Source organism: Pongo abelii, chromosome 9, assembly GCF_028885655.2.
Source record: "Pongo abelii isolate AG06213 chromosome 9, NHGRI_mPonAbe1-v2.0_pri, whole genome shotgun sequence".
NCBI lineage: Eukaryota > Metazoa > Chordata > Mammalia > Primates > Hominidae > Pongo > Pongo abelii.
This window is the reverse complement of record NC_071994.2, coordinates 22,269,022-22,290,822: the sequence shown is the minus strand read 5'-3', so window position 1 is coordinate 22,290,822 and position 21,801 is coordinate 22,269,022. Positions and strand designations below refer to the sequence as shown.

The following is a 21,801-nucleotide window of genomic DNA, read 5'->3' as shown; positions in this document are numbered from 1 at the left end:
ACAGGTGACGTGGGCCAGGCCTGGCTCACAGCCCTCAGAGCTGGGCTCCCTGAGCTGCTGTGGGATGACCAGGGCCTTGTGACTGTCCACTCCCAGCCCCATCCACCACTCAGCCGTATCCTCCCCAACTGGCACTTCTGGGCCTGGACTTGGGAAAGGAGCTTTATCTGAGGATGACACACACATGCATTTACAACGATACATATTCACACACTGAATCCCTCCCCCCACACACACAAGATTCATGCCCAGCCCCACATGCTGCCAACAGTCATGTGTACACATGGGTGACACACGCCCTCCTGAATGTCTCTAGTTCACACTCTATTTTAAACAGTCTAGGTGGCAGCATCCCACAGTGATCAAGAGCTTCCGCTCGTAAAGCAAATAGGGGTTCAAATCCAGTCTATTTCACAGCCATGTGTCTGAAAGTTACCTAGCTTCTCCAGTCTTCAGTTTCTCATCAATAGAATGGGGATGATAGCACTGTTAGAATGAAATGGGTGGACACACATAAAGCACTGACCATGGGACCTTTCTATCTCATTTCTACTCAGCTCCCACAGGCAGCCTTGGCCTGTGGTCTCAAATGCCTGCCCCCCACTCCCACATCTGGGTATCTCCACGCCTGTCCTCACCCTGGGCCCATTGTCCACAGCACCCTGCTACCATCTCCACACACCCCTGTCTGCCCCCTCCTCCAGGAAGCCTTCACATGCTCGTGGGTGTTATCAGGGGAATTAGAGGAGGAAAAGCTCCTCTCCCTGTGAGTTATTAGAAGTACAGGCTTCAAAGCTGGCCTGAGAGATGGCAGAGACTGACGGAGGGTCCGTGATCCCCTTTCACAGGTGGAGAAACTGAGGCCCCACGCAGGTGAGGGTGTGCCTGAGTGTTCACAGCAAGTTAGTGTGGTGTTGGGACTGGAACCCAGGACTCCTGCCTGTGGGTCCACAGCTGTCACCTCCTTCTCAGAGTGAAGACTCCCCATTCCATGGATCTGTTAGTTAGCTGGGTGATCTTGTTCTCTCAGACAGTTTGAGGGAGCATGGAAGTTGGGGGAGATAGATGGAGGCCAAGGGGGTCCCCAGATGAGCTTCTTTATCAAGTGTGTGATGGTGGGGTACAGAGAGGAGTGGGAGATGCTGGGGAGGAGAGGCCGAGAGTGGGGACTGGGACAGGGTTGGCTGAAGCAGGAACCATGGGCGACCCTGGTGAGCCCACAAGGATGGCATGGCTGTGTATGCTGCTATTGAAACAATCTCTGTTGTCACCTCTTTCCTGCAGCCGTTTATTTATTTCTTTATCATGCCCTTTTGGAAAATGCTGGGAATGCCACCCCTCCTGGGGAATGCACCCTCCTCCCGCTCCCCAGTTCACACCGTCTGGTGTGACATTCGTGCTCACCAGCTTGCAGAGCGCTAATGACATTTGCATTTTGCTGGCTGGTGAAATGTGGGCTGTGCTTGGTGACGGGGGCGGGGGTAAGGAGATCCTTAGGCAGATGGGAGGTTCCCAGCCTAGAAAGAGGGGCAGGCTTGCTGGTCTGGGGGCCCACGCAGGTCTCTGAGACGCAGAGAAGGGGGAGAAGGTGGGTGCAGAGGGGACGAATGTCTGGCAGAATTTAGAGATGCTGTTTGTTTAAAGGCTTGCCAGGAACACAAGGCAACCCCAAGTCTGGTGTTCCAGGTCCCCTGACATGCACATGCACTATCCTCTGTGTCACCTCCTTAACATTTATTGAGCAATTTCTAGATGCCAAATGCTCCTCTGTGGGCTTCACAGACTTACGAACGTCATTTTAATTCCCGGCAATCCTCAGGAAAAGATGCTATTATTATTCCCATTTTACAAATGAAGAGTCTGAAGCTCTGAGAGGACACCTGACTTGCCTCTTCTGGAAAGAGTTTGCACCAGCTTGTGGCCAAGGTCCACCTGCCTCCAAAGCCCGTGCTCTTGGTCACTGTGGGCAACCTCCTGTTCTTTGTCTGGGCTTGAGCAGAACCAAGAAGCATTTGTCTGCTGAGGCCCAAGACTGGGTAGAGGTGGTGAGCATCCTCCCCCGTCTGCCACCACAGCATGCAACAGGCTCCTGCTATGCTCCTGGGGCTGCTCCAGTCTGACAGCTACAGAAGAGGGTATGGCCCTGGAGAGAGGCCTCAGCATGAGTCAGGAGAGACCCAGAGTTTAGGCCTTGCTCTGCCACCAACTTGCTGTGTGACTTTGAGCAAGTCAGGGCCCCTCTCTGAGTATCAGTCTCCTTATTGGTAAAAGAGGCCATTGGTCTGGCAGCATGGAGCATCCCAGGAATGCATTTTCACACCAGGAAGAAACTTGTCTCCAATCTGCTTGGACTCATGGAGTTGCCTTGCACTCAGACATACAAATTATGTTTTACATCAAAGCAAATCATGAAACATTTGCTGAACCTCCTCTCCCTTCTACAAGGGGCACTGTGCTAGATGCAGGGGTTATGACGCTTATGTATTTTTACTCAGCACATGCAAACACAGGCACATGCATACCTTTGTGTCTTAGAGTTATTTCCAGGCTACTTCAGTCGGATCTAGATGTTGAGTCCCCAATCCTGATGCTCACCTGCAGGCTCCTGCAGTCTTGGTTTCATCACTTCGCCTCCTGCAGGGCCAGGAGAGCCTTTCAAACAGAAAGAAGAGACCTCAGCTCAGGCAGGTAATCACGGCTGCTTCTGCTTCCCTCTTACAGGTGAGCATCTCCTGGACAGCCTCAAGCTTCAGGTGAGCTGAGCTTCTAACACTACCATCAAAGCAACTGGAACCCCTTGAATTTGATTTCTGGAGACGCAAGCATAATCCTTTTGCAGACGTCTCAACGCTGGCTCTCCAGGTAAGAGAGGTTAGGCTTGTTCAGCAAGGGGATTTCTGCTACTTTTGTTGTTGCTGTTGTTGTTGCTAAGGGTAACCATCAGCAGGGCACCTGTCATTCTCTTTCATGCATTGGTGTCTGTCTCTGCCATCACACCAAATGTCCGTGGGCAGGATAGTAAGGGGTGCAGATAGTGTGAGTGGATCTGAGCCAAGGTTGCTGAGGTCTCACTAGATTAGCCAAAAAGATAACCCTCGGAGGGGCCAGACAGCTGAGAAGGCTGAGGTGCAGGCTAGCCCACCAGGTTGCTGGCCCATGCCCCTCAAGCTCAACTGGGGAAGGGTGGAGCTGTTGCCCAGGTAAGCAAGAACCAGTGGTGGGTCAGAAGTAAAGGCTGGCTGCAGTGGGTGGTGAGAGGGCAAAGGCTGAACTGAGGTCAGATGCTGCATCATTTGGGAGCCAACACTCAAACTGGATTAAGCAAGACAGGCCATTTATTAGCTTTTTTAAATTGGTTTCTAATATATTGGCGAGTTGGGGCCTATTTATTGGTTTCAAGGCAGGCAGGGCTGAATCCAGGGCTCAAATGATGCTGTTAGGACCGTGTCTCACCACATCTGTGTCCTCTACCTCCCTCCTTGTGAGCTTCAGTCCTCGGCAGCCACTCTCCATGTGGCCGCAGGGCAGGCACCTGCAGCTCCAGACTGACGTCTTGCTCATTTCAAATCCAATGGAAGGAGAGCTTCTTTTTCCCAGGCGGTCCAACAAAAATCCCAAAGTCAAGGCTTATTGGATGGTCTTGGGTCACAGGACACCTCTGCCCAATCACTGAAACCTGGAGGATAAGATATGCTGATTGGCTAGACTGGGTCAATTGGTCGGGGGGCGGTCGGTGCGGGTGGTGCTGAGGGGGTGGTCGGTGCTGTGGGGAGTGGTCGGTGCTGGGGTGGGGGCGGTCGGTGCTGGGCTGGGGGTTGGTGGTTGGGGGTGGTGTGGTGAGGTCGGTAGGTGTCGTGGGCTGGGGAAGTCAGCCTGAATGCATGAGAGGGGATGGACTTGCAAGGGACAATCCAGGCATTATTTTTAGAAAAAGGAGAAAGGAATGCTGGGCAGACAAAGCAGCAGATTCTCCTTACTGGTGTCATGGTGGGAGTCGGGGGCGATGAAGCACTCAGGTGGTCGCATGTGTCCCAGTTGGGATCCTTCCTGTGATTTATGGTACCAGGGTTGTCCTCCCTCTAAGTGCCTCATTTTTAGTGAATCTAGTATCTGAAAGCCCAACTTACACACACACACACACACACACACACAGCCCCCATGCCTCTGATGGATCTGCAAGTGGTACTTCACGTTCCAAAAAGATTGTTCCAGAAGGTCTTTCTCATAAAGAGTCCCTGCACTGTCTGATGGCCGCCCCACTATTTCAGCCACCCCAGCGCCTGGCTGCCTTGAGTAGACCTCCACTCGCCGGGAAGGCCTGTTCCTTCTTCCCCTACCTCCACTCCTTCATGTCTGGGGGGAGTTTCCTGAGCCTCTTTAGGGTTTATTTGCCCTAAATGGGCCCCTTCCCAGAAGACCCACCGCAGCCTTGCTTTTCTGAAGCCCCTTAGAGGGACAGGGGAGCAGAGGGGGATGGGCACTGGTTGAGTGGAAGCTCCGTCTCTGGGGGCATGAGGGTACACGTGGCCAGGCCAGCCTGGCAGCCCTGCTGCCCTCCACCGCGGCAGCTCCGTCCTACATTTAGGATGCGATGTGTGATTTCATTTGAACAAATATTCCTCTGCAGAAAAAGTACTGAAAACCACAGCTTGTGATGCTGCCTCCCAGGCAGCTGCCCCTTGCTTGGTTTTGGTCAACCACAAACCTCCTGGCCCTCCCCCAGTCTCTCTCGCTCTGTGTCTCGCCTGTGGGCTCCAAAGCTCTGACTCACCATGCAGCCAGCTCAGCACTCAGCACCACCCTGCCTTATATGGTGAGCTCAGCACCTCTGGGTCAATGAGTGTTAATTCATTTATTCAGCCAATGGCTGTTGAGTGCCTACCATGTGCCAGGAGCTGTTTTAGATGCTGGGGATTGAGGGTGAGCAAAGCCCAAAGGTCCCTGTCCTCAGGGTTCCCTGCCCTCTCCTCTGGGAGATCTCCTGAGGGCAGGACCCTCCCCTGGGAGTCTTGCCCCCAACCCCTCGCCTGATGTCTCAGACAGTGCTAAACCATAACTGGGCTGGCTTGGTAGATATGTCAGTCAGTTACTTTCCACACCATTTTGTAAAGCCCGGGCCTGTGCCTGATGCAGCAGAAATAGCAGAATGACTTGGTTCTCAGCCTTTAGGACTTAGGGTGTAAGGTGCCACGCGTCATGGCCCTGGGGAGGAGGAAGAGCAGCTGTTAGAGATCTGTATGCAGAGCTGCTCCTGGAGTTTGCACCTGTTAATAAAACGAATCATACAAGCTCCACTTCCCAGGCATTCTTCATTCATTCAGATGCACTCAACAGGCACCTCAGAGGCCAGATTTTTAAGGGAGACGATCAAAGTCAAGACATCCAAGGTAAAGAATGGGAGGGTCCAGAGCTGAAATATAAAGGAAGGCTTGGGGGATCAGAGGCCAGAAGGAGATGTTACTGCTGCACAGTGGTGGTGTAAAATCAGGGGATGCAAGGCCTGTTAGCTGTGCCTAGATATGGGCCAGGTTCCGACTTTAGAAAGGACATTCGGGAGGAAGACACAGTGAGAGCAAAGGCCTGGCAGTGGGACCCTGAGGCTTGAAAGACTGTGCCAGGCAGGAAGCCAGATGAACTCGGTTAGCCTTCTTTCCCGCAGGCCTCCAGGCTTGGCCGTGCTGGGCCTGGGGCCATCTTGTCTTCAAGGCTGCTTTCAACTACAGCTTGGGTGGTGAGTTTAGTAGCGCCTCCCTTTTCCTTTTGTCCTCTTCTTCCCTGGGAAAGGGAGTTTTGGAGGGCCCTTTCAAAGAGATGGTGCTGCACAAAGACCAAGAGTTCTTAATCCTCTCATTCCTGAGATACTTTACAGAGCTTAGGGCTCATTTTCACTTAGAGCATTACAAGCAGCTGCCCTAGTGGCAGACCCTGGGCTGGAAGTTGGGAGACTTGGGTCCCTGCTGCACTACTGATGTCCTTAGCCTCCTGGCCTATAGTTTGTCAAGCTCCTTCCAGCTTGAAACACTGTATTCCATGTCAGACCTGGGTTCGGATCTGAGCTCTGCTAGCATTACAGCCTCAGTATTCTTATATGTAAGTTAGGGATAATAATAGTACACTTCTCATAAGACTGTGTGAAGATGAAAGGAAATACTGGAATGACAGTGCTTAACAGAGCACCTGCCAGGGATCAGCATTCAGCGTAGTACTGATGCTATTGGTGGTGTTATTATTTATATTTCAATCATATTAATATAACTCTGTGGGAGTCTTCAGTGTATAGGTGCCTGTTGGTCCATTTCCCAAAAAACTTGGTGATGGGGGCCGGGCACGGTGGCTCATGCCTGTAATCCCAGCATTGTGGGAGGCTGAGGCGGGCAGATCTCAAGGTCAGGAGTTCAAGAGCAGCCTGGCCAACATAGTGAAACCCCATCTCTACTAAAAATACAAAAATTAGCCGGGTGTGGTGGCATTCGCCTGCAGTCCCAGCTACTTGGGAGGCTGAGGTGGGAGAATTGCTTGAATCTGGAAGGCGGAGGTTGCAGTGAGCCAAGACCGCACCACTGCACTCCAGCCTGGGTGACTGAGTGAGACTCCGTCTCAAAACAAAAAAACAAAAACAAAAAAAACTTGGTGATGGGGTGGGGCATCACACCCCTCCCATCTGCAAATAGTGTTGGGGTTGGGGCTGCCTTACCCAGAATCACATTTATTCGTTCATTCACCAACACTTCATTGAGCACTTGCTGTGTGCCTGGGCCTCTGAGAGGCACGTGGGGTCCTATTGGATAGGATGCTCAGGGTCCCTGCTCTCAGCAGCTCAGGTCTTCAGGCTGAGGCCTTGGGGGAAAATCCCACCCCGGCCTCCCATGGCACCCGAAGCTTTGTTCAACCCTCCCTTGCCATCTTGGGCCTAAGGCCTGGGTGAAATGCCAGAGAATCCACTAAAATGGACTGGTCCAGTGTTGCACATGGACCTTATGGGGTGGATTGCCAAGTCCCAGTTCAGCATCAGGAAAACTAAGTGTTTCAGGGGGAAGATGGGCTTGCCCTGGGCGCCAATGGCAAGGTCCTGTTTCATTTTCACCCCCCTTTGATGCCTGTTTGGATCATGAACTGCAAAGGGTTTTGATTATTTCTGGAGGACGCCAAGCCTGTACATGGAAGGTGCTGGGGGTCCAGTCTGCCCCTGTGTTTGCCTTGAGGTCTCCTGGTGGGTATCTCACCCTCTCCGGTCTCTGGCAGCCAGCAGAGCCTGCCATGTGGGGCATCACCCAGGGGTTGGTGAATGGATGGATGGGTGGAAGGATCACAGTGGATTTACTAGAATCGGTGTTGTCCCAGCCTCAGCCGGGGTGGTTGGAGATACCAATCTCTTGGCTTGTTTTTCTGTGACAATTTGATTTTGGCTCCCGTGGAATATAAGGGATTTTCAAGTAGTGGAATGGACTCAAAACAAATGGCTTTTGAGCTGATCAGGTTTCTCAGTTTGATTTCAGGGAGGCAGCCTGGTGTGTACCCTGATTTAAGGACAGAGCTTGCAAACGCCAGCTCTGAGGCTGGGTGACCTTGGGCATGTTATTGAGTCTTTCTCAAATTCTCGACTCTCATCTAGAAAATGGTAGCACTAATGGCATCATAGGGCTGTGATGAGCTTTAAATTAAATAATGACTGTTAAAACATGTAGCAGAGCTCTGGGCACATGGTAAATGCTCAAGAAAGGATGATGATGGTGTATTTAATGAACACCCTTAAGCTATTTGTTGCATCTTCTTGCTCCCACACGGGTTTTTCCAGACTACTTTGCATTTGTAAGACAAAAAAATTACTTTGAAAAGTTATTATTACACAAGCAATATAGGCTTCTTAAAAATTCAAATGATCTGGAAGGATTTAAATTAAAAAGCAAATTCCTCTTCCCTCCACCTGCCAACCCCATCAGTCCCTTTTCCTAGCAACATTCTCTTTGAATGTGGGGCTGTTCAAGACTAGAACTTTTCTTCTTTTTTTTTTCTCTCCTTAAGGACAGGGGACAGGTATGCAGTCAGGAGGGGACAGTAGCCTGGTGGCTGTTGCAGCCAGTTGTCATCCAGGCTAAAAGTCCTGAGGCTGATGTCAAGGGGTCTCAGTGGAGCAGGAACAGGAGCAGGAGCAGTTGGGTCCCTTAGGCAGCCTGGCTTCCCTGGCACTGTTTGCTCTGAGTCACAGGGGTCTCCAGCACTCTATGCGGTCTCAGAGTCCTGGGAATGGGAGTGGCCTGAGCCGAACCACATTCAGGCCAGGCTTGGGGTGCCAGGCTCACAAACAATGTGGATGGCCACCTGCCGGGGGCCCCTCTTCTGTCACAGTGCCTCAGGGCTCAGTCCAGCTCCAACTTCTGTGACCCCGGCAGCACAATCGATTGTTCCTGCTCACCTCCTGACAGTCTGCACTCCCAGCTGTGCCCTCTACTGCCACACTCCGGCAGAGGCCCAAGTCCAAGTGAACACAATTGGCATTAGGTTCCAGCAGGACTGGCATGGGGCCTAGCACATCATTGGTGCTAAATGGACTTGCAGCAGGTACAAGGTGTGCCATCTGCCTTTACTTCTCTAAATCTGATTTAATCTGCCTTCAGCTCCCTCCATGCATTTGAAAGACTTTCAATCCCAATTATGTTGGGGAGTGGATTTCTTGCCACCTAGGATCACATAGGAGTCTTGGTGGCCTTATGTGATCCGAAACATTTGGGAAAGGCTGCTGGATTTGAGCCCACACAGGGGCCCTGCAGACAGGCTTCTTTGCCAGTCTCAGGATCTAATGAGGCCAGGTGGGCAGCAGCTATTTCTATGCTAGCCAGGGCACAGCTGTGGTCTTTGGTTGCAACTCCAAGCTATGAGCTTCAGTGTTCAGTCTCCCAACCATTCCCTGGCATCTCAGGATCACCCCATCAAAGTCTGATCACCTCTTGGGAGAGCTGTTCCGGGAACAGGGCACCTGAGCTTGTAGATTTTGGATCCCACCAATCTGACTGATCTCCAGAAATGCTCTCTACCCCTCCCCTCAAGCCTGCTGCCTCTGCTGCTCTCCTCTGCAGGCTCACACCACAGCCACCTTCATGGGCTTCTGCCTAAGCTGTCTTCCTAGACTCAGCCACTTTTCTGACTGGCGTGGGAAACCAGCCGCCCCCAAGGCATAGGACCCAAAGACTTGGCCACCATCTTGGGAAAGAAGAGAGAAGAATGCCCACTGCAGAGTGAACAAATTGGGGAAAAAAAGTCTCAAGACATAATCCTGTCACTCTTGTTGGCTGTAACAAATGCATAAATACCTTTCATTCAAGTATTGATTGAGCACCAACCTTAAAGCAGATTCTTTCAGAGACTGGAGGTAAAAAAAAAATAAATAAAAGACCAACCTCAAGTTGCTCAGGGTTTAAATAGTGGTTCTCAAACATGGTCCTCAGACCAGCATCACCAGTATCTCCTGGGAACTTGGATATGCAGATTTTCAGACCTCCACCCCAGATCCACTGAATCAGAAACTTGGGAGTGGTGAGGCCTGGCACCCTGGGTTTTGACAAGCCCTCCAGGAGATTCTGATGGAAGCTCAAGTTTGAGAGCCCCTGAGGGCAACAGCAGGCAGTGGTCTGTCTAATGCACTGCGATGCATCAGCCCATAGACCAGGTGATGCACGCTGGGGAACGGGGAGGTGCTGGAGAAGGCTTGGTTTATGAATCTTTTTTTTTTTTTTTTTTTTTTGAGACAGAGTCTCGCTCTGTCACCCAGGCTGGAGTGGAGTGGCCCGATCTCGGCTCACTGCAACCTCCACCTCCCCAGTTCAAGTAATTCTCCTGCCTCAGTCTCCTGAGTAGCTGGGACTGCAGGCATGCACCACCACACCCAGCTAATTTGTGTATTTTTAGTAGAGATGGAGTTTCACCATGTTCACCAGGGTGGTCGCAAACTCCTGACCTCAGGTGATCCACCCTCCTCAGCCTCCCAAAGTGCTGGGATTACAGGTACGAGCCACCACACCCGGCTCGTTTGTGAATGTTTTAAAAGGCGACAAAGGAGTCTGTGTGTGAGTTGAGAGAGAGTAGATTCCAGCAGAGGGATCAGCACATGCAAAGTCCCTGGGGCATGACAGAGCAGAAGCATTCAAGGAGCTACAAGTGGTGCCACTGGGTGGAGTGAACAGAGGAAGTAGGGGAGGGGAAGGGATATGAGATAGGCTGCTTGTGCTGAGTTTGGGCTTTTCCCCAGGAGCACTGGGGAGCCATGAAAGGGTTTATGCAGAGGAGGAGCACAGGTGATGCCCTGAGAAGATGGCAGGGAGGTGGGATAATGGTTGAGGGTGAACAGACTCAGTTGCAGTCATTGCAAGGCCTCCAGCTGGTGACAGGCTGGCTTCTGAGGGCAGGGTTGGGCCTGTGGGCAGATGGAGAAAAAGGAGGCCGGGTGCAGCGTGGATACCCTGGTCATGCAGGAGCGCTGCCCTGTTACTAGATCCTTCCCTCAGGGGACGCAGTTGGAGGCTGGAACCCAGGTGGCCATCTGCCGTCACTCTCTGTCTGAGTGCCTTGGAAGCCTTCAGTTGCTGCCAGGCACTATAATTCATCTTTGCATGCTCCCCTTTATCTTTTTGGGGATAGAGAAAAACAAAATACCCTCTGCAGTCTGGGTGCTAGGCCTGGAATGGAGGCACCAGGACATGCACCAGGACATGCACCAGGACATGCAAGAGCTGAGTGTGGAGCTGGCAGGAGACCAGGAGAGGATCCTGTCGGGGCCTGAGGTGGGAGCTGGGCTGTGGGTGTGGGTGTGGAGGGCACCTGGCCTCCCCACCTCAGTACTGGCATGGGGAGCCCCATGGAGCGGAGGAAGCAGAGGAAGCTCCAGCCCAGCCCCTTCCTCAGAGACCCCAGCCTTCGTTGCTGCTTTCCTAGGGCCAGGTGGGCACAGCTTAGGGAATGGGGACTCGCCTCTCCCAGGATCAGGGCTCTTGCTTGGAAAGGAGCTTCCAATGAGCTCATCCTACAGTGAGTCCAGCCACTGGCCGGGAGGAGAAAACTTGCAAACCACAACCAGGGCCCCAAGTCCTTGGGGCGGGCAGAACTGGAGAGGGGGAAGGTGGAGCGCCCACACCAGGGCAGAAAGTGAGGCAGGTCTGAAATAGCCTGCTGGCTGGAGGGCCAGATGGGGACTCTATATGCTTTGAGTTTGAGTTTGGCAGCTCCTGCTTCCAATGCACCCACTGCTGGTGCTAGTTTAAAGAGCAGTTGCTTGGAGCCAGGTGATGCTGGCCCTGGTCTGTGTGTACTTAAGGATTACATTAGCCCCAACCCGCAATCACTGCTGATTTGTGGTGAGCACCTGGAGGAGCTGTGGTTCTGGCTGAGGGGGTGCCAGCCAGGTTCTGCCCACTAGGCGTCCCCTTAGGAGGGCTCAGGCCCTTTTTTCTGCTTTACTCTTAGTATAGATTTAACTCTCAAAGGAAGTGATCAGCAAGGATGTGTGGCCTCGCAGACTGGGCCGGGAGGGATTTTAAGGTGATTGGTTTTGACTCCTAAGAGGTGCTCATTCAGCTTCTGCTTACGTACCTGTAGCGATGGGGAGCTCACTACCAACCAAGAGAGTGTTCAGACTGCTTTGAAAAAAGTCATTCCCCTGCTTTGCAAAGGCCTTGGGTTGAAATCCTATCCCTGCCTCTTGCTGTGTGACCTCAGACAAGTGACTTACCTTCTAGAGCTCTGGTTTCCATTAGTCTAAAATGGGTTTGGTAAATACCCGCTTCTCGCTCGTGGAGAGGTTAAAACCAGTTAACTGTACAACCAGGAACAAGTCAGATCTCTCCACAGTGCATAGAAGCTGGGCCCAGACAGTCTTCTCAGCAAATGTACATGTCCCATGTCCAATAGTATCAGCAGGATAAATGTCAGCTTCTCCCTGGCACGTAGCTGATGCCAGGATGTGATTGGTGCTGCCCCTACCTCCCTTTGATGGAACCACAGTGCCTTAGAGACACGGCCAGGCCCCGTCCATGGCTTTTATCCTAACTCAGAGGCCGCAGACCACAGGATGCCCTGAGCTGTCACACGGGCCCAGTGTTCAAAGGCTTCTAGGAGGCTCAATCTCCCTGGAGGCCTCCTTCCCTCACACAGTCCCCTCCCAGGCCCACCCTCCTCACATTATCAGGCTTTGTGTCAGGGTTTTAATGAGGTCAGGGTGGGTGGGCAGGCAGCATTGCCTCGACTCCCACAGGAAATAACAAGAAAACACCAGTATAACAGCTCAGGTGGAGAGGTGGTCCCTGAAACTGGCAGTGACTTCTGACCTTGTGACCTCAGGCCTCAGCCCACAGTGCCACACTTCCCACAGGGCATGGGCCTTGCCCCCTACCATACCTTTCTGCAATCCTGTTTTGCCCTTGTTCCTATTTTATTTTTTAAACAGTTTTATAGAGGTATAATTTACACACCCTAACACATGCTGGTTTAAGGATATTATTCAATAGTCTGTAGTAAATTTACAAAGTTTTGCAGCCATCGCTACAATCTAATTTTAGAATATTTCCATCATCTCCCAAAGAAATGTGGCATACATTCGCCATCAGTCCCTGTTCCCACCCCAGCCCCGGGCCACCACCAGTCTACTCTGTGTATCTATAGATTTGCCTTTTCTGGACATTTCATGTAAATGTACTCATACATCATGTGTGGAGGTGGGTGGAGCAGTGTCTGCTCAACGATATGCCTGTCTCCCCACAGCCAGCTAAGGCCAAGGCAGAAGTGTGGGGTTTTTTTAAGAGTTGGAAGAGCTCATCGAGGCCCCTGAGTGCAATTTTTACTTCAGTGCAAGAAATAAATCCTCAGTACCAATCTCCACACTGAGACCCCTCTGACATCTGCTTGAATACACCTAGTGTCAGCAGCTCACTACTTGCCAGAGACTACAGGAAATTCTCAGATCCTGATCACATGGAGTGCCAGACCCGCTGGTGTCATTTGACCTTTGGTTTCATCCTTTGAGATGGAATCATTTTACAGCTCAGGAAATTGTAGATGAGAAAGGTTGAGGCACTTACCCAGGGTCACACAGAGGATGGCTGGATTTAAACCCCACGTCTCTCTGATTTCAAATACATTGTTTAACACCTGCACCACATTTCAGCTGTTAAAGATGTCATTACATTCCACTCTGCTGGGGGACTACTCATCTTTGTATTGGGGTTCACTCTGTCTTCTTATGTTAATGACTTCTACTCATTGTTTCTAGTTTTGCTGACTAGACCCACACAGATCACCAACCTGAGAGTGGAGTGGCATAGAGACTGCAGAGGAGGAAGGAAGCAAGGAGGACTTCCTAGAGGAGGTGATGTCTGAGTTGGGACTTGAAAGATAAGCAGGAATTAATGGGCAGAGCTGGTAGGGAAGAGTTTCCAGGGACTCTTAACTGCCAGCTCTTTAATATTTCACAGCTGCTTGAGACTCGAGGGAACTGTCTAGAGTATTTACTCTTGCTGTCTGTCATTTGCAGTTTGGGCTATTATAACAAAATACCATAGACTAGGTGGATTAAACAACAAATATTTATTTCTCAAGATGCTAGAGGCTGGAAGTCTAAGATCAGAGTGCTAGCATGTTAGGGTTCTTGGTGAAGGCCATCTTTGCCTTGTATCTTCATGTGGCAGAGAAAGAGGAAGCAAGCTTTCCTGTCTTTTCTTATAAGGGCACTAATCTTATTCGTGAGAGCTCCATCCTCATAACCTAATTACCTCCCACCTCCAAATACCATGACATTGGGGGTGAGGATTTCAATATATGAATTTGGGGGGACACAAACATTCAGTCCACAGTACTATTTATTCTTCCCCACACATCACCAGTAAGTGATGGTCCAGCAGCAGTGCTTGATTACCTCCAAAGACAGGGAGCTTACCACCTTAGCTGGGAACCTGTTCCATGGTGGAGCAGTTCTGATTCTGCCACAACCAGCAGGACATAGCCAGTCCCTCTTCATACCACCAGCCTTCAGGATGCTGGGCCTGGCAGGCGGGTCCCAGAGGCAGCTTGAAAGTCTTGGCCAAAATGTGCCCTGCTCCTTCATCCATTCTTCCCAATGTGTATTGCTTGCTATAGATGCTGCTCATGCCTGCACACCTGCCTCAGGGATGCCCAGCCCATACCCTTGGACTTGGAGGCAGGTTCAGAGTAGTGGTTAAAAGCCACTCACTATGCCCTCATGCAATCTTTTCTCCATGCACAGAGACAAAGCAAGAGAGGGAGCTCTGTAGTTTCTCTTCCTCTTTTTTTTTGAGACAGAGTCTCGCTGTGTCACCCAGGCTGGAGTGCAGTGACACAATCTCAGCTCACTGTAACCTCTGCCTCCTGGGTTCAAGTGATTATCCTGCCTCAGCCTCCCGAGTAGCTGGGATTACAGGCACCCACCACCACCACGCCTGGCTAATTTTTTTGTGTGTTTTTAGTAGAGACAGGGTTTCACCATGTTGTCCAGGCTGGTCTCGAACTCCTGACCTCAGGTGATCCACCCGCCTCGACCTCCCAAAGTGCTAGGATTACAGGCGTGAGCCACTATGCCCAGTCTCTTCCTCTTCTTATAAAGATACCAGTCCTGTCAGATTAAGACCCCATTCTTATGATCTGACTGAACTTCAGTTACCTCCCTAAAGGTCCTATCTCCTATGAAGTCACGTTGGGGGTTAGGGCATCAACATTTGAATTTGGGTGGATGGAGGCATAATTCAGTCCATAGCATGCACCAACCTCATAGGGTTGCCACGAGGATTCACTGAGTGAATGCATGTAAAACATCAAGTGCAGTGCCCGGCACATGCTAAGTACTGTGCTGGTGTGTGCTGTCATCAGAGCACTGAGCATTATGGGAGAATCCCCTTTCCATCCTTGCTGCAAGTCTAGACCCTATGAAAGCCTAAGGAATACAGTTCACATGTTATTTAATGATAGCAGGTATCTATATTGTGCTTACTATATGCCAGGCTCTGCTTAAATGCTTTACATAAGTTATTGAAGCTTCACAGCAGCCTTATGAGATCTAGACTCTTAGTATCCTTATTATACAAAAGGGAACTGAGGCCCAGAGAGATGAAGCAACTTGCCCAAGGTCACACAGCCATCAAGTGTCTAGTAAGTTAATAGCACACAGTTAAGTAATATTATAGTTAATATTAAGTAATATTCATTAAGTGCCACCTGCCCAGCCTGGGCACAGGGTGCCTGTGCTTCAGAGGAGATAGATCCATGACCAGGGAACTGTCATGGAGCCCAGGTTATCTAGGGCTGTGGCACCTAGCCAGGCCTAGAGAGACACCAGGGAGGGCTTCCTGGAGATAGGAATGTTTCAGCTGAAGTCGGGAAGAAGATGGGAGAAATGCTTGGATAAGGGGCTAGAGGTGACAGTATGTGGTTGTGGGTTGTTGGAGGACTCAGCCAAAAATTTCCATTCTAAGATATTCCAGTGGTCTCTTGGCAGCACAGGGGCCCTGCATAGCCCAGAGACCCTGGGGTGGCCCAGCACTTCGTGGCAACCTGGGGGTTCCATGTTAGTTCAGGGAATTTCATGGTAGCCCAGAATTTTTTCCAGTACTCAAGGGACCTATGTGGCCTGGGCACACCATGACAGCTCAGAGATTCTGGATAATCCCAGGAGTGCCACGGCAGCTTTAGGAAGTTCCAGACATTTTGGACCCTGGGGATTTCTGTGACAACCCCGGAGATTGCATGGCAGCTCCAGGGTCCTGTGGCCCTATTCTTGTGGCTGCAGAAAGAACAATATGCAAACTCATAGCAGACAAACCCCTTGACTGGAGACAAAGAAAGCAGCATGGAAGGGACTGTACCCAGCGATGCATTTTACAGGGCTTAAGTCTAAGGAGGAAAGTCTAAGGAGATGTGGCCGAAAGCCCAGTCCCTCCGAGGCCCAGGAGAGCTGAGGGGTCTGGACTCCCTAGGGTTTATTTCCTTCTGGGAAGCTGAAAATGAGCCACCTCAAGGAGGTCTGTGGGGAGTGCTGTCCTGACTTGTAGGCATGTGACTTGAAGAGGACTTAGGATGTGCCTGTTGCCTGGATACAGAGGCACTGGTCCTCAGAGCCCTCTGAGCAGAGCATGGGGCAGAGCCCAGAGGGAGCTGTTATCTGCGAAGGGAGCTGGCATTCCTGGACCTACGGACATGAGGATTGGCCCCTCAGGGGGCTTATATGATCTGGGCCCTCCCAGGCTGGCACAGCTGGGTTTGTTCCGGCTCTGCCTTTCCAGGCCAGCTGGGTGGCTTCACCTGTCCCCGCCTTGCACCCAGCACCCGCAGCATGGGAATGGCCCTACATCTGTTTCTTAGGGGGCTTCAGGAGCTGAGTGGGGTGGGAAAGACCCCTGTATAAAAGCATGAGGACACATTCCTGTTCCACCATGGAGCTGTGCACTTCTGGGCAAACTCCTTCACACCACTGAGCTTCAATTTCCTCATCTAAAAAGGAGATGGGCCTAGCACGGTGTGGGACATACAGTAACCAATGTTAGTTTCACCTCCACCTCTTCTGCCTGATTCAGAGATGGCAGCCAGGTGACCTGGGCGTGGGGAAAAGGGCGGGTCTCAAGAGGAGGGCCCATCTGGCCCCATAATACTCAATGGTCTTTGTGCCTTTGCCTCTGGGCAAAACCTCCCTCTTCTACCCTTGGAAGAGCCAGAATGATCACTCCCTGTGCCAGGCACTCGATGTCATTTAGCCCTCCCTCTAACACTGTGAGATAGTACTATAGCAATCCCATTTTACAGACAAGCAAACTGAGGCACAGAGAAGGTAACTCAGCTGTGCCAAGTCACAGAGCAAGGATTCATGCCCGAGTCTGTCTCGATTGCAAAGCCTGGACACTAATCACCTCTCTTCCCTGGTATCCTTCTAGAAACACCCCAGGGAGAAAGGAAAATGGTGAGATGGGAACCAGCTGGAGAACTAATTGCATGCTTGGTACCTGGGTAGGGGGACATCTTTGTCCCTCAGGTCTATGGCTGGCCGGGCCTGGCAGTTCCCAGTAGGGAAGCTGTGAGGAGAGGCTGGGGCTGGGTTCCACCCAGGCTGGCTCCTGATCCATTTGAGGATCTTCCAGCCCTCAACAGCATGGAGCCTGCCGAGACCACGCTCCTCCCTTTAGCAACCCTTTTTCAGAGAATTCCACTGGAAGAGGAGGGAGGGAAACAGACGTAACTGGAGAAAAGGAGGGGTCCCGCAGCACACGGACCCATTTTGCTTTTCCAACCAAGTAAGAATCAGCATTAAACGGGGGGCGGAGGGGGCAAGACCCACTTCCCCTGCTCCCCTGTAGTTACATCTTCCCCAGGGCTGGAGCAGCAGCTCCATGCAAGAGTGAGAGGCCTTGGACCAGCCCCTTGCAGAGGTACATTCTCCCACGTGGGGCCCTCCCAGCCCACGTGGGCCTAGAACACCAGACAGCCCAACTCACAGCCAGCTTCTCTGATGCCACTGCCAAATACCAGACCGTTTACCAGGCTTTACCAGAGAGCTGGTGTCCCCAACCAGACCTCTAAGCCTGCAATTAGGCAAGCAGCAGAGGGCTTAGCTTTCTCTGGGTTGTGGGCATTTCAGTGGGAAAGATAAGCTTGGTTTGGATTAAGCTAGAGCATAAAATAGTATTTATCCTCAAATAATACTCTTTGGCTAGGAGCAAGTCTGGGCCCTGGGGCTTCGGAGGCTAGGGGCTGCCAAGGGATTTGCCACCTCCCTCCAGGTCACCAGGAAATCTTACCTACCGACCCTCCCTCATCCTGGCTGGTTGCACAACCCAATTCGCAGTGCTTGCTCTCATTACAAAATGGAATTGAGAAGATGTTACAGCATTCAGTGCGTAATTATGTGCAGAGCACTTGCCCTGTGCAAAATTATCTCATCAAATCCTTATAACTACCTTGGGAGTTGAGCTTATTGCCCCCACATTGATCCAGACTCAAGTCCCAGCTCAGTCACTTCTAGCTCTTGACCTCAGGGAAGTGGCTTCATTTCCTGTGAGCCTCAGTTTTTTGCCTGTAAAATGGGAGTGATAATATCTTTCTAAAGCGTGCTTAGGAAGATGAGCTAGGATTTATATAAAATGCCTCATCCGTGCCCTGGTGCCATAGTAGTACTTAACGAATGGTAGGTGATATTATAAAATCTTAGTCTTTCTGGTAAAATAGGCCTCAGGTATGTGAAACAACCTGGCTGGAGTCACAGAGCTATTCAGTGGCAAAGCTGAGATTCAGACCCCAGGTGGTGGGCCCTGTGGGAGCCAGGCCTCCAACCAACTGGTCAGGAAAAGGCCCAGGCAAGAGCTAGCCTGGCCTGCATGGGGCTGGGGGTACCACTCAGACACAGCCTGGAGTTCCGGAGAGGAAGGACCCCTGTGCTTCCTGTCTCCAGTCCCCTTTTGTGGAACAAAAGTTTTTCTGTTTTCTATTCCTTATCCCATGCCTCAGTGACCTGTGCCCCTGGGGACTGGGAGAAGATCACCCTGGCTCATTCCCCGGATGAACAAAGGTGGGTCATTGCTGTCTCTGAGAGGACAGGGGCTGACTCCAGGGAGGCGGGTGTTATGTGTCAAATAGGGTGTGTGCCAGCGTCCCCAGCCTGGACACTGTAGAAGGCACTCCTCTGAGTTTTAGTAACCTTCGCCACATGTGACCTTGCTGTGTGGCCTGAGGAGATCCCTGTCCCTCTCTGGTCTTTGCTTCCTTATCTCCAAAGTAAAGGCATTGGAAGTAAACGGAAGGGACCACTGCTTAGGCTGGAGAAATCAGGGAAGGCTTCATGGCTGAGGAGACATCAAGCTGGGCCTCGGAGGGTGAGAAGGAGTTTTCCAGGCTGACCAAGGAAGAAAAGGTATTCCAGGCCCAGGTTGTAGCACCATCAAAGACATGGTAACATCAGAGTATGGGGGTTTAAGTTGTGGGTGGCTCTTTTACAATGATTTGTTTTAATTACATAAATAATACATGTTCCTTGTTGTAAAAAATAGAAATCATCTGAGTATGAAGAATAAGATAAAAATCACCAACAGTCAGCTACTCTTTGGTACTGCTTCAGCTTTTTTTTAACACGATTGAGAAAGTGGCTTGTAAGCTCCCTGATATATGGAGACTCTCAGCTTCTGGGCAGACAGCAAAGAACAAAGAATTGTCTTCTGGAAGCAGAGCCAGGCCACAAGTCCCAGACAGACAGACAGGGTTTCATGGAGCTGGGACTGGGAAGAGCCCACCAGTAGCATTGGTGCCTCCTCCCCCAGGCCCCTGCAGAGCCTGCGGCAGACGCCAGGATGGAGGGACTTCTCCGCCTCTGAGGAAAGGAGGCCCAGAGGGAGGACCTTTGTGTGCACAAATGCAGCCTGTGGGAAGGGCCGTGCACTGCCGCTTCTGGAAGTCCCTGGGCCTGTCAGCTGGCAAAAGTGGCCATCCTGCTGCCAAACAGTCGAGGGGTCCCCATAATGGCTTAACTGTGGTTTCCTACGACGTCTGCAGGGTATGGCAGGCTGGGGCGGGAGCCTGATGACATTGTGAAGTCACTACTGTGATCTTGCCAGTTCTCCAGCGCCGCCTTTAAAATGTGGTTCATCTAGTGGACATGGGATGGGCTTGGGCAGGGGAAGTGTATGGCCCAGGAAGAGTGACCTGGAGTGGTCTGTCCATGGTCATTCGAGGGGAGAGGTGCAGGCTGCAGAGACCTCAGGGTCCATTCCTTGGGCTCCTGGCCTCGTTCTCCCATCCCCAACACAGAGAACGTTTTCCAGTAGCCTCAGCCAGGACCCGCTCAACTAAATAAAGGAGTGAAAGCAGCCCATGAGGACCCCCCACCTCTGCTCCTCTGTTAGATCATCTCCCCGGGCGTCCAAGCATCTGGGGCCCCAGAAAGCGAGGAAGGGAGGGGATGGGGAGAAAGAGCCCAGGTTTTGGTGACCACCTGACCCATCATCATCTTGGCTACAAAAATAGGATGGGTTGTTCCATTTCGCCCACAGCCCCTGTGAAGTCTGTTAACGATAATTACGAAGTTAGGAGAAATTCCCAGGCCTCCTAATTAGTGTGAATAGGGGCTGGGTAAGCTAGTCGTGGGAAAATAGATGTCTTTGTTTGCATTCTTAAGAGGAGACCACGGCTTTCTACCTTTAGGTGTAATAGAGCTTGGCTCTCTTCTCTCCCTTTCCCCACTGCTCCTGGCCTAATACCCTGCGCTGTGGACACGCACATAGTTGCACATACCCACTCACCACCATATCTCCTGTGTGTGTGCACGTGCACACACACAGACACACGCACACACAGAAGCACAATAGACTGCATCTTTCCGTCCTGAATTAAGACGTCATCTGGCAAAGCAAACACCAAAAACCGAACAGCATTTCAGCCATGCTTCCGGCCCCACTGGCAATACCATCAAACGCCCCTTCCCCCAGCTCCACCCCAGACACCCCAGGGGACTCCTTCCCAGGCCTCCCCAAATTAGACTGTATTAACAAACCATTACGTGTTCCAATTAGAGCGGCAGCGGACCTGGCTGGCTGGGCAGTGTAAGAACGCTCTCGTCTTCCCGCGAACAGGCTGAGGGGCGCCGCCCCAGGAGGGAACGAGCCACGCTGGGCTCCCCTCTGGACACTGTAGAGATAATGAGATCCAGCATCTCCATCCCGGCCTGAGGAAGGCTCCCTGCTCTCTGGGTCTGGGGCCAGCCCGGGGGAGGTTTCCTTTGGAACAAGCAGGAGGGAGGGAAAGAATAAGGGAGTGAAACTAACATTTATTATGCAGTGTGGGCTGTTGAGCCTGTGCCAGGAAATGTTGCATAGGATGGTGCTTTTTAAACTGAGTGGTGGGTACCCACGGGGCCCTGGGGTACTTCTTCCTGAACCAGAGGGTACACAAAGTCTCAGGGTTCACCCTGTGCATCCTAATAGAACATTAATTCTTGGAGATTTGGAAGATCACACCTTACTTTTTTATTTAAAAATCATATTTTTAAAATATGTGGTATATTTTGAAGTAAAATGCAAAAAAATTGCCTGAATATGTGAAATAAAACAGGAGATTTATAGTCAAATGTGCTCTCCCACTCTTGTGTCTGGGCTGAGTCTCCAGATATCCAAAAACGTGGTGGTAACATGTTGTCTTCCATTGCCATTGCGGGAACTGAGAAGGGAGAGCTTCCCCATTGTGTGATGTTGGGCAACCCCTATACCTCTCTGGGCCTCCCATCCCTCAGCAGCATGATGGAAATGCTAATAGCACCTCCCCAGGGCCGGCTTCACAGCCACGTGACCTGCGCAATCCCACAGAGCCCTGAACTTCCAAGGGTCCCACACTTGGTTCAATGCTCTGCCCTTGCCATCTTGAAATTCTTAATAACTTTTGAACAAGGGACCCCCTTGTTTTTACTGAGCCTCGCAAATGATATAGTTGCCCCCCAGAAATGATGTAGCTGGTCCTGCACCTTCCAGCAGAGTTTTAGCAAGGGTTAAATCAGAAATGTGTGAAAGAAGCCCACACGGAGAGTTGTCTCTCCCTCCCTCCCTCCCTTCCTTCCTCCTTCTTCTTTCCCTAAACATCCATTGAGCACTCAGTATACTGGGTGCTGTGATTCAGCCATGAACCAAAGCCCCTGCCCTCTTACATTCAAGAGAAGGGGAGAGAAGATGAATAACAGAAAGAAAACATTGCTGGAGATCCTGTCCACAATGAGGGGACAGACAGTGACGGAGCGCATGGGGTTTTGTGTGAGAGGGGCTTAGGGAAGGTCACTGTCTTCGA

The 21,801-nt window shown here is 51.4% G+C and overlaps 1 protein-coding gene across 8 annotated transcripts in view; it reads left to right on the top strand.

The window, feature by feature from the left end:
* The window catches only part of TSPAN18 (tetraspanin 18), a 203,970-nt gene that overhangs the window by 129,446 nt on the left and 52,723 nt on the right, over positions 1 to 21,801 (top strand). For 7 of the 8 annotated variants that reach the window (XM_054524452.2, XM_009246429.4, XM_009246425.4 and 4 more), the window contains one exon: positions 2,722 to 2,862. The gene's annotated coding sequence lies outside the window, so the exon portion shown is untranslated. Of the gene's footprint in view, positions 1 to 2,721; positions 2,863 to 18,527; positions 18,548 to 21,801 lie in introns of those variants that run through there. The other variant, XM_009246426.4, reaches the window with a different exon arrangement.